The following is a 12762-nucleotide window of genomic DNA, read 5'->3' as shown; positions in this document are numbered from 1 at the left end:
GAAGAGGCTAGTTCTTTTCCTAAAGTTTGATAGCTCTAGGCATGAACGGTTATCAGTAGTCAATCAACGATAGTGTATCCTAGAGACTGAACTTTCACGAGAGTGTTAAATATTTATTTATTTTCCTTATAATGCCATTGGAGATGGTGGCAATTGACTTTGGCGGTTGCTCAACCGTGTTAGAACGTTCAATACAAGATGGCGATCAATCACAGCTCAAGTTTCTGCTACTTACTCTCAGGTCGCGAGGTATTAATATGATACTGTAATTCTATAAAATTTGACAATGCAATAAATTTTTACAGGACATATAATTTTACCCTATTATATATTTTTTATTAATATTAAGTTTCACACCAAACTCCCCAGTGTTATTACCTATAATCTGATTTATGATTATATATCCATAAAATAAACTTGAAAGAGGCCTTCTACCAATGTTTGAACATTAAATAAAATATTGTAACATTGTCAAGGAAATATAAAAAAAGAATAAATAAATAAAAGAGAATAAATATTTTTAATCAGTGCATAGTTTACTTAAATTCAGTGTCGTCCACTATGATTCCAAGCGCTGGCCGATTTTTAAAGGCAATCAACGTCGCCTCTCGGAAGTTGAGGTAAAAATGTTGCGTTAGATCAGTAAAATGAGGACATCAATTAGGGGTTAAACCAATCGTAGAGAAATTGCGAGAGAGGCATCTTCGACGGTATGGACATGCAATCTGGGCTGAGGAGATTGATCTAAACATCGAAGTCGATAGGAAATGACCCAAAAGCCGACCCAACCGCTTCTGAATGGGAGAAACGTTGAAGGAAAATAAGAAGGTAGGTCATTAATTGCGTATTATACTAGGCAGTTTAACTTACTATTCCAGTATGGCTGATGAATGATTAACCTACAGCTACGTGGTGCAAAACAGTAGAGGAAGAGTGCAAGCTTCTGGAGAAAGCTGGGGGCAATTGGAGCTGATGGTTTTACCCTACGTTCCTTCTCCGACTGTATCTCAATTGAGCCCTCCTTAACACACTCTCTTTTCAAAAACATCCTTGAATGTTGCTAGTCTTGTCCCCTTTCCGCAACTGTGACTGTCGCGCTCTTGAAACTGTACAACGTGAGCCTTTATTTCAAAATGAATCTTCCACCTGTGGACTATCTGTCACGGCTCCGCACCCTCAATCTCCCTTCACTGCAGCAACGCCGCATCTTCCTTCATATGTGTACCCTTTTAAAACTATATTGATTGCCTAATAGACTACTCCGTCAACTTGGATATTATTTTCCTCTTATAGTGCACGTAGAGCTGATATTTTTGAAGTACCCTTCGCGGAGGTCTAATTCTACTTTCACTATACCGATGCTACAACGAACTACAGCTTGGGTCCTTTGGCTCTGTCCTCTTCTTTAGTTTTAAGCGTAAGTTACGCCATTTACTTGCTCATCCCTCAGAGCACAATATATATAGAAATTTTTTAAATAAATAAACTACAAGAAACTGTTGACGGTGGGGCGTAGCTACGACTATTACACATAGGGGTTTATAGTCACCACATAAATGTGTACTTTACAAAAACTCAGCCATTTAAGCTGGTCTAGACCGCATACCAGTTGTTGCGCCGTGGATGATGATGATCTTGACTTTAAACTAATAGAAAACATTACCTCCAAGAGAAACGTCAGAACTACTGTAGATTACTCTAGTGTTCCAGGATAGCAAACAACCGTAATAAAAGAAGAATGATCGCTAGACATCCCCGGAATTAGCTATATAATCATCTCTAGTGGATAGAAGTCAAGAAAGGGGATCAGGCTCAGCAGTTTTTCGAAAAGATCTAAAGACTGAATTTCTTCAAATGTTCCCAAAAATTATGACTGTTTCCACCATTTTATTGATTGCAAAAGGAGCCAGTTGTCATCGGATTACCAACAAGAGTTGCTTATACTCGGTCTCTGAAATAGAGTGTCATAAATATAGGTACCAGCGTGCTCGAGTATTCGTGGTAATTAAGAAATTAACAGGTTGGTTCGCCAAGGACCTAGCTCATCAATCGTTGGATAAAAACCGGGTATGGCCTTACGTCATTTGCTTTTAAGACTATTCAGAAGAAATCCTGGTCCATCTAGCGCAACATTGCCAACAATTTCATGGAACTCTTTGAATCCACAACTCTAAACGAACCCCACACAAACCATCAGTCTGGCTCAGATACGTCAATGACGTTTTCTAAATCTGGCCACATCGACATGAAAAACTTCATGAATTTCTGGTATACGTAAACGGGCTGCACCCAAAACATCAGATTCTCCACGGAGAAAGAACAAAATGGAAAGCTACTCCTTCTTGACCTGTTGGTGTACAAGAAACCAGACAACACACTAGGCCATAATGTATACAGGAAACCGACCACCAATAGATATCTGCATGCATCATCACAACACCATTAATCGCAAAAAGGATCGGTCATCAACTCTCTCATCCACAGAGCTATAAACATTGCAAACAAGGAGTATCTACACCAGGAACTTAAAACGCTAAGGGAAGCGCTCATCTTCAATGGATATACATCCAGGCAAATAAATCGGGCTATAAAGAAACAGAGAACACGGATTCACAGAGCGAAGTCGAACTAAAAGCAATCACAACATTACCTTACATAAAGGCACGACAGAGCAAATCGGGAGCCCCGGACCAAAATAAGCCATGTGCTAAAAAATGCGAAGGAGAAAAAGACGACACTTCACATGGAGTTATATAAAATTCCTTGCTTCTAAAGAAAAGTCTAGATAGGGGGACCAAGGAGCACAAAAGCGATGTAACACACAAAATCAGCTCTAGCGGAGCTCAAATTGGTATTGAGACATCAATTCTCCTTCGACGGATCGAGGTACTATCAAAGACTGTCTTACATTACCTCCGAAAACATCATGAGGCTATTGGTATAAAAAAGTACCCAACAAATATCTACAGGGACCAGGGTTATCCCATAAATATATTATGGGATATTATGCTTTAATTAATTGGGAAACGCATCGACACATAGACGCTGAGCAGCAATCTCAAGTCTACCCTGAAGAAATGAGCCAGACTGCTCAGGAAACGTTGGAAGTGGAAACAAATTACATGGCCGAAAATCTGAAAAGTACCAGAAAAATTATATTTCAAATTGTTTGGATTAAGCTTGGTGATAGTAATGTGATATTACGTTTTAAGGTGATATCACTTTCGGGATATTACATACATCACCTACTCATAATATGAAGATTGACAAGGGAAGTCGCCCTGCATCGTAGGAGAACTACTGTGCCCCCCCCCATTTATTAACTAAAACAAACGTTTAAGCTTGGCATTTGGCATTAAATATTTTCCCAGGTGCCTCAACCTATAAGTGCCGGACACTGTCCCAAAGTAATTAGGGGAGGTTTCGTCACTCTCCTCATAGAACCTGCTAACAGTGTTCGTGTATATCCCTAGCTCTCCAGAATGCAGTAGCCAGTGACTATTCCTACTATGATTTGCAGGCTCTTTTTGGTGAGGTTGAAATAATCTTTCGAGCGCTTCGGCTCATATCCCCTCATGAGCACCGTGGAACCTTCCTTGATAATTTCCTCCTGTATAGTTCCCTCAGCCTTTGCTTTTCTGCGTCGTAACCATGAGCCCATTCCCGGATCCATAGAAGGGTTTTGATCCATATAGCATTGTCCCTGATTCTTTCCTGGCCAGCTCATCCGACGCCCCATTGTCTTACAATCCAATGGGGGCTAGATCCCAGAGCATTATTGAGCGAGCCAAACGTGTTTAGTCAGTTAGGACATTCCCTTGCCACCATAACCACGTGAATCCCAAACGAAGCTGCCTGATGCCTTAAATGCCGCTTGGTTGTCGGTTATAATGGCAATGTGCGGTCCCCTATAAGCCCTTTCGAAGTTGAAGAAGGCATCTATAGCGAATTTTTCCCGCTAGAATATGCCAGCATGCGTACCCATTTGTTCAAAGTACGTAGACTGCCTCTGCTGTGAGGAACGTGTCATTGTACCAGGTAATCAGTCGCTGGTTTAGCGTCTTCCAGTTTGCTTTGTTGTTCCAACGTATTTCAAACTTCTTATCGAAATGAAACCACGTTGTTATGTTCTTCCTTTGTACCAGAAATTCCTTCCTGCGCTCGTACTCCCGGACCCTCTGAATATCGCCTCCTTATCTGCGTTTGTACGTACAGGTTGAGAGGAATTAATCCCAGAAGTACCTCTAGGGTTGCCCCACTGATACAAAGGCAAGCTGATCTTTTGAGTATGTATAATTCCCTGGGTTTTGTGTTGAGTTCAGTTCTGTCTGCCCAGATTACCACCCCATAAGTAATCATTGTGTATCCAGTGTAGCAGCCCATCTAAAGCAGGTGGATGACAAGAGAATTTTTAGACGCCTATTCAAAAACAAAATACACGTCTCCCTCCCACTTGCTTAATTTAACCTGACCTAAATATCATGAAACAGTTTTCGAATTTAGATCGCCGCTACTTTCCTTTATATGAGGGGCAGTCTAGAGAAACTGAATGAACCAATATCAAACCGATATGCTCTGCTTGGGGGTGGACCGCACTGAAATTTGAAGCCAAATGTGTATTGAGACTACTGTACTCTGCTACCGGTGTACTTTATTTTGCCAAGCCCCGAGTAAAGAGAGGTTAAAACCGTAAGAAAATTGTGTGCCCTGCCATTAGGGTAAATAGGTGGTAGCACACATTCCAAGAAATCATCGGTTTTCAGATGCAGAAACTCGAAAATAGCACGTGTTTCTTTGAGATCGATATGAATTATTCGGACATCAGCGATATGCCCCAATTATTAAACCTTTTTTCAAACAACTTACTTATATTAGGGAAGACTTTTCTTCACGAGCAACGAATGCTGGTCAAAAGCCTCTGTAAAGAATACCAAGTCATCTAAGCATATGAAGATTTGATGCCATAAGGGAGCAGATATGATTCTGTTCATCAATCTCTTCAAGCTTTCTCATCATTTACACAGAGTCCAAATGATGACATGGTAACGAATTGAAAGAACTCACTCTGAGATAGTGAAAGTTGTGTTACATTTAGACGATTCTTGAACAACGTATCCTTCTCTAATAATCTTCTAATAAATCTAGTGTCTACAGAAATGAATGAAAATCAAAGAAAGAGCAGTCCTTTCATTGATGATCACGGGGATTACCACCATTAGTGTGACAGGCGCAAACCAAGAACCTTCTGTGTGGCATTGAATAGATGATGAAAAGCCGAATAGAATTTCGATCGTCATGGATGCTTGTGTTCGTCTTTGTGTTGGCCTCTCCCTGTAGGCTAATTATTATAGAACGTGGGAAAAAAATAACAGAAACAACAAAGAAACTACGTTGGTGCTCCATACTCCACAAGAAAATGAACAGGGCAGATTAAAAGCCTGCGCTGATACTGTTCAGAAAACCTTTGTAACTCGAGAATGTTCTAGACTTCAGTGTTGTACTAGAATACTAAAAGGGCATGTAGGCGGAGCTAGAAAAGCATTCAATTCGTGTTATTGACATGAAAAAGAGACGGATGGCGAAGACTTTAGATTAACCAGCCAAACCGATTGATCACTACTAAATGCAAAGGGATCGAGGAAGCTAAGGCTCAACACAGGCTGTATTTAGGAACCAAATGAAGTCTTTGTACTGCAAGCTTATGAAATATTTTAACTAATGGATGGAATTGAACTAAATTGAAACAACGCAATGTTCAACATTTCATTGGTTGGAATACATATTAAGTCTTTGAAAGCGTATACTCAATTTGACTTAGCATAACTTTAATCTTGAGGCCATACGTAGACATGCATTTGTGAGATTAGAGGAAATAAAAATTTCACAGTCTGGCGCCTGCGGAACTCAGGATGTTGACTTTGCAACAAACTGAGAAGAGCTGCATTATACGTTAGAGAATGTTTCCAACTCGAATGCAGAATTGTTAAGGCTCCCATTCAACTACGCAGAGGTTCTGAAGCCGATTAGAATTAAGGCCACTGATTTTAGCGGAATTGCAATCTGCAAACTTTACATATCAACGGTTAATGTAAGGCCGTTTCAGTGCTCATTTTCACAAAAGTTATAAAAATATGAAAGGAAAATTTACATTTGCAAAAAAATCCCATTGCTTTAGTTTGTTTATCATCGAAGTGCGAAATGCAAACCATTTGTTCAAGGAATACATCTCCGAATAAACAACAAGACAGAATAAATATTTCGAAGCTTATAATTAAGCCATAACTTTTCGAGTATGATGAACCTATTCATCCATTTACCTATTCATATAAAAGCAATCATATCAAGAAAAACGTTTGCAGCCCCCAATAGCCATATATCACAAGCCGCCTTGAACCTGAGATTTGCATATAAAGCGCATAGTCTACGAAACTTGAACAGGTTAAAAATATTTCAAAAGACTGTGCCTAATTAAAATGGAATTTGTAGAGAAAACAACGGCTTCGAGTCAGCGTGTTTTATAATGGTGATTTCGTTTTTATTGGCCACCTCATGATTTCTGCCGTAATTGCATTAGACGGGAGTATCTGGCGACCTCCAAAATTCATGCTTGGCGATCACTGCAGCCTTGGGAAGCTGATTAGTTTCTTCAATTCTAGAGTAACCAAACAGGAAAACTGCCTAAATGTTGCTAGTGGAAGTGAGTGTTTCACTTTTCTTTCTTGAAAAGGGAAGTAAATTAGTAAATAAAAGAGTAAATGTCTTTGGATTGATTTCCGCAAATTCTTTATAAAATTTGAAAGTGAAGGCAAAAAAATTCTATTTATGAATAATTTATAAGTAAAAAAACATTTAGACATTAAAGTTCCTTTCTGAGTTATTTTTTTGATAAAGAGCGGTCATCGTCCTTTAGTAAGTCATTGATAAGCCAGTTAAGATTATTATAAATAGAGTATATTTGCTGGCCAATTTAAATATAAGATACGAGAGGTAGTTTCCTGCATAAAACGGTTTTTATGACATGTTATACATATTATTGTTGGGAGATCTTCTACACATCCAATGAAAGTGTTCCTAATTCCACCATTCATAGTACAGACATTTTTAAGCGTGTCTAGCGTGCCCACAGCAGCACCACCATCGTCAAAAGCAAGTGTCTAGAGTATCTTTGCCGTATCGAAGGAAAACAAGAGAACTTAATATAGACTTGTAGAATCCTATACCATATTGGTGACCTCGTCGTTCAAACAATATACAAAGAATTGCAATAAATTCAGTGTAATTTCTTTTGCGCCGAAGACAGACATACTATCTATAAAGACAACCTCGCTTATCTAGCAGTATCGGCAATCATAGCAGTGCTGCCGAAAGTAACAGCATGAATAACTACAGACAAAACAACACCCGGTTGCAAGTCATCTTCCTATGGACTCTTCCAAGTAAATCGACACCTCAAAAGTGTCAAAATTTTACCTAACGATAATCTACCAGTTTAAAGTATTCCGGAAATTTACCAAAAACCCAAACATATTATTAAAAACACGTCTATGAACGCTTCTCGAAGTCAAATGACGACAGGACGTTTAACAAGTTCCAACTAGGAGATATCCCGTCTTAACAACTGTTCCGCGTGATGAAACGCCTAGCCGGCAATAACGCTTCGCAGGATTTCCAAAATGACTCGCATTGCTTTGGGCCCAAGCACAGTTTGTTTTAAAAATCTTCGAGCACGTTCCACCATCGCAGCAACGCCGCTCAATACTAACTCAACCACACTAGAAGAGAACCGACATCACGTTATGAGCCGCAACTCCGGCTCTTGCTTCCCTGTAGACAATTCGGACACTTCGGCAACATAAGGAACCGATAATATGAAGAAAACTACATGTCAACAGCGAAAGGATTGCCAATCTGCACCTATGGGCATAGAATACCACGTTGTTCTCGTAAACATTGAGACACCAATCTTAAAGATCAATTTTTTGGCACACTTTGGGTTGCTTCCAGATTTAATACAGACGCAGCTGATCGTTGAGATTACCGCCTGTATGATTTCCGGAGCACTTAAGGAAGCACCAACAAACTCAATCTCCGTGTTCAACCCTCAGCAAAACAGCACTGCAAAAGACAAGCACAGGTCCTCGTTGGAAAGAACATCCATCTATTGTCACAACAGGCCACCATTTTTCTTAAAGCTAGCTAAAAACTCAAAGCAACCAAAGTCGATTTTCGTGAAATGTCAAATTAAGGCTACATTCGCTCATGCCCTAAATCAGCCCACTACACTTAGCTGACTCAAATTCAGGAAAGTTTCGCGCTACAGGTCACTTCCAAGGCCTCAATGCCCAAACCATGCCAGACAGATACCCGCTGCCATGAATCATAAACCTGCTGTCGTAACTGCTTAATAGACGCAAATACCATACCATCGACCTACTCAAGACATATTTTTAAATGTCAGTCACAGAGAATGTAATGCAACCCAACAATATACTAACAATACTAACCCAACAATATATATTTCTTCTCCATCTATTTAAATGGCTTTCCCATCGCATCTACCAACATGGTCGAATATTTGCAGCACATTGAAATTGTTTTCATAATGCATAAAATTTAGAAAGGAGAAGCCATAATCAATTTTTAGACTAGAAGGTCAGTTGTGAAAAGTTCTCTCCTCCAGTTGAAAAGCTGGAGGTCAATGCCACAGACTGGGACCTGGGATGATTTCTGGAAGCTATCAATCATTATAGTCAAATCAATCCAACCCCCTGTAAAAAGAAACCATACCGAGACCGTGTGGAAACCTAAACTCACGGAAACTTTTGAGATATCTAAGAAAGTTCCAGTTAATACTACATCAACCGTCTCTCTTTACCCAGATGCCACGAGAACGAGATGCATCGTCAACAGCACTCGGGGGCACATTCCTGCAAATTGTTGCCGGCAAAAGCAAACCATTACGATTCCTCTCACCATCAGTGAAAAACTAAACTATCGAGAGTTACTCCTCGCTTTCGTAGCCCTTAAGTATGTCTCACATATCCTGGAGAGTCGAGAATTCATTACCAGGGCCGACTACAGTTAATAAAAGGTCTGCAACAACGGCTAGAAAAAGCGTCGCCTTGTCAAATCAATCAACTATGTGGACTACATAAGTCAACTCTGTACAATTTTTGTTTACATTCCGGGCGACAATACGGTTGCAGAGTCTTTGCTATTCACTTGCTGTCAAGTCTCAACATTCACTCCATTAAAAAAACGGAACGACGGTAGTGAACCACTTTACCTAAAATTCAGTCTTTCATAAAAGGGGAAATTCATCCTGCTTGAGATTAAGAAGGATGCCACTCGATGATCGTGCGAATGCTTACCTTGCCAGGGTACTAAGAAGTACAAGAACCAAAAACCAACCATATTTAAGTGCCAAAAGTTAGTTTCAATCATGTACCCATTGACCTGCCTCTACTTTAAGAGCACACCTTCCTCCTGGACAAACTTTGGCATCAGTTTCAGGCTTCGCGGGCCATTTCAACAACGCATCACCTAACTTCAAGATATTTCCTACTCCCGCCCCCCTCCCCGCCTTGAAATATGCAAACGCATCTTCAAAGCAGTGGTCTCGACCAAACCTCCGTGAAATCCCGCAACGATGACAAGCGCTACATTAACCGTCCAACTTCAAATAGCCTTCCTGCCCGGCCACGAGAGAGTGTCTGTCAACCTTGTCAATCTGACCAACACAGTTTCAGAACATTTACCAGGGCTACCTCCAAATCAGGTGTCCTTCAGGCGGGAGTCGTTGTTGCGCCACTGTCTAGTGCATCTAGGGTCACGCAACATCGCCGAAAGCAAGTGCTTGAGCCTAGAACATCTTTGCCGTATTGAAGAAGAGCAAGAAAATCTCTTCCTGTCAACCACGCCAAGCAAAGAGATTAACTTTGATTACCGTATAATTGTGTTGTAGTCACTGTTTTCAATATCAATTTCTGGCTCCTGATGTTAGCGTTAGACATTTAGCAGTCAAGAGAAATATCATCGCTAGCACACTTTCGAGGTCACCATTTAAGCACACTTTCGAGGTCGCAATTCAAGCGACTAATAGCGCGGACAATTTTTTAAAAATTTGTTATTTCTTTGCTTTTTTTCGATTTTATATACATGTCGTACATTTTTATAAAGAAGTTCAAAAAATATGAAAGTTTTCAGTAGTTTTAGTGCTCACATATTTTCAGCTTTGTGCAAATGCCAAGACAAGAAGACAACATACAGAAGATTCGTCTTCGAGTGCATTGCTTGAATTTGTATGGTGGAATAAAAGCATTGCACATGAAAAATTTTCTTATGTGTGCTTCCCCACATAAAAAAACTATCCAGGTGTTATCGATAATAATAATAATCGTTGGCACAACAATCCATATTGGATCAGGCCTTGAAGTGTATTAGAGCACTTCATTCAAGACCGTAACGGTATACAACAGTACACTGTAGGAGGCAATGTGGTCAGCATTGCCCTCGCCCGAGATTATTACCCTGTTTTGACTCAGGTACTCATTCACAGCTGAGTCGGCTGGTATCCGACGTCAAATTACGATACAAATTCCACTGACACCAGTGAGATTTGAACCGCGACCTTCCGTACGACAGCCTTGTGTATATTTCACTGCTCGGGTTCAGTAAAGATGGATAAATCTGTTAAAAATTCTAAACAGAATCGGCTGTCCGACTGGCTTCAAATCCTACGAATATACAGTACAAAAAGATGAAGAGATGAACGCAATGAAAGCTATGACAGCTGCGTTTGTCCAAAAAGAAGGAGCGAAGCAAGAAAAAGCGCGGAAGATATCGACTGAGCAGTACTTTTGTATGATCCAGGGATAGCAGATTGATCAAATGTCACTCATTAAATTTTTTTATAAAAATATTACCTACATAAATAGTAAAACAAAAAAAATGTTTTTCTCGAATTTAAATTGTTTCAAACTAAAAATCCTCTAGACCACTTTTTGTAAATCTTGACGGATGCCCCACACAAAGCGCCACGTAGAATATCATCCAAAAATTACAAAGAAAAAAAAGTGCCAATTTATTTACGAATTCGGCACTTTTAAGGTTTTGTGTAAAACAAAACCTTATTGAAATCGATTCAGTGTCTGTCTGTCTGTCACACGCACTTTTTTTTCCAAAAGGGCTACACCGATGCAAGCGAAATTTCCTGGACATATGGATGAAATCCCACGCGACACGTGACTGCCATAAATTTACGATTTAAACGTGGGGGCCGGGGGCTCCTCATACATACAGAGAGGGGATGTAATTTTTTTTCAACTAATATACCGTGTGGGGTATAAATGAAAGGTCTCGATCAGTACTTTCACAAACAGGGTTAGTTTTGAACTAGTTTGGAAAATGAGTAAGTAAGGGGTTAAAATGTGCAAACTTAAAATGAGGCGGAACCCATTTTCGGAAACTACCCAACCGAATTTAGTGCTTCTAAAGCCATGCAAATAGGATGCTGACGTCATAATTAACGAGAATAATTGGCATTTGCGTGGTTTTGTATAAAACAAACCCTTATTAAAATCAGTTTACTGTATGTCTGTCTGTCTATCCGTCACACGCATTTTTATCGGAGACGGTTACAGCTATTGACACCAAATTCGGTAGAAAGGGGGGAACTGTGAACGCTCACGCATACAGTGAGTTACATCCTTTTATGTTACATGCAAAAGGGGGGGGGGGTGTACATTTTTTTTTTTCATCAAATATAGTCATGTGGGGTGAAATGAAAGGTCTCGGTTAGTACTTTTCGAAGCCGGTCTTATTTTCGACATTTGTTGGGAAGGTGGGGAGTGCCGGGGATTGAAAGCGACAATTTTTTTAAGGGGGCCATTTTCAGAAACTACCAACCCAAAAAATCTGGAAAAAACAGGAGGCTGCCACTATATGGTGCCTAGGCTTCGAAATACCTTTCATACCGATATCTGTTCAAATAAAGTTAATAATAGTATATTACTATAATTTTTAATAATTGGCTGTAAAACCCCCCTTAAGTTCATCCTGGCACCACGCAATTTTGCAGTGATGTAGGCTATAATATTGAGCATGATCTTACCATTACTAACAAAGTTATAATACGTCAAAGCTGTTGCTTTTTGGCAAATTCAAGACTATGAATCTCAATATCACCCGAAAGTCGATACTCTCACATAATATATGCATATATTATGTGCTACGTTCTAAGAAATACACAAAACCTTTCGTACCTGAAGCGCCCTGCTTCCGGTTTCCCGAGTTGTTTGTATCTGTTGTAGGTTGTCTTCTTCAGATTTATTAATAATACTGGACTTCCTGTGTAAAGCATATGAGATTGACTGTTATCAATCTAGTGCTTTACAGATCGAATTTTTTGTGTAAATGGCTTTTTAAAAAGCAGAGGGCAATTGAATTTTTAACTATGGACATAGGGAACTGTCAGGTACTCATCATTCCTCATATAGGGAAACAGAAAACTTTTTATACCTGAAGCGTCTAGCTTCCGGCTTCCTGGCTTGTTTTATAGTTAATTATTATTGTAAACAGCAGTTGACATGAAAAAATATTATTTAATCATGAGATATGAAGCTCAGCTATAAGCAACACGTACAGTATGTTTGCGATAAATCATCCACTGCTAGTATGGCCCTGGCGAGGATGATGCCGAATGTGGGAGGGCCACGGCATACCTCTAGGTTGCTTAAACTAGGGTGGTGACCTCCATCATGC

At 39.8% G+C, this 12762-nt stretch overlaps 1 protein-coding gene across 1 annotated transcript in view; it reads right to left on the bottom strand.

Annotated features, from left to right (window-relative positions):
• Positions 1 to 12762, bottom strand: part of LOC119649660 (carcinine transporter-like) — a 70253-nt gene that overhangs the window by 21449 nt on the left and 36042 nt on the right. The gene's annotated exons all lie outside the window — the stretch shown is intronic.

Source organism: Hermetia illucens, chromosome 2 (assembly GCF_905115235.1).
Source record: "Hermetia illucens chromosome 2, iHerIll2.2.curated.20191125, whole genome shotgun sequence".
Classification (NCBI taxonomy): domain Eukaryota; kingdom Metazoa; phylum Arthropoda; class Insecta; order Diptera; family Stratiomyidae; genus Hermetia; species Hermetia illucens.
The sequence above is the reverse complement of the archived record's forward strand: the minus strand, read 5'-3'. Positions and strand labels throughout refer to the sequence as shown.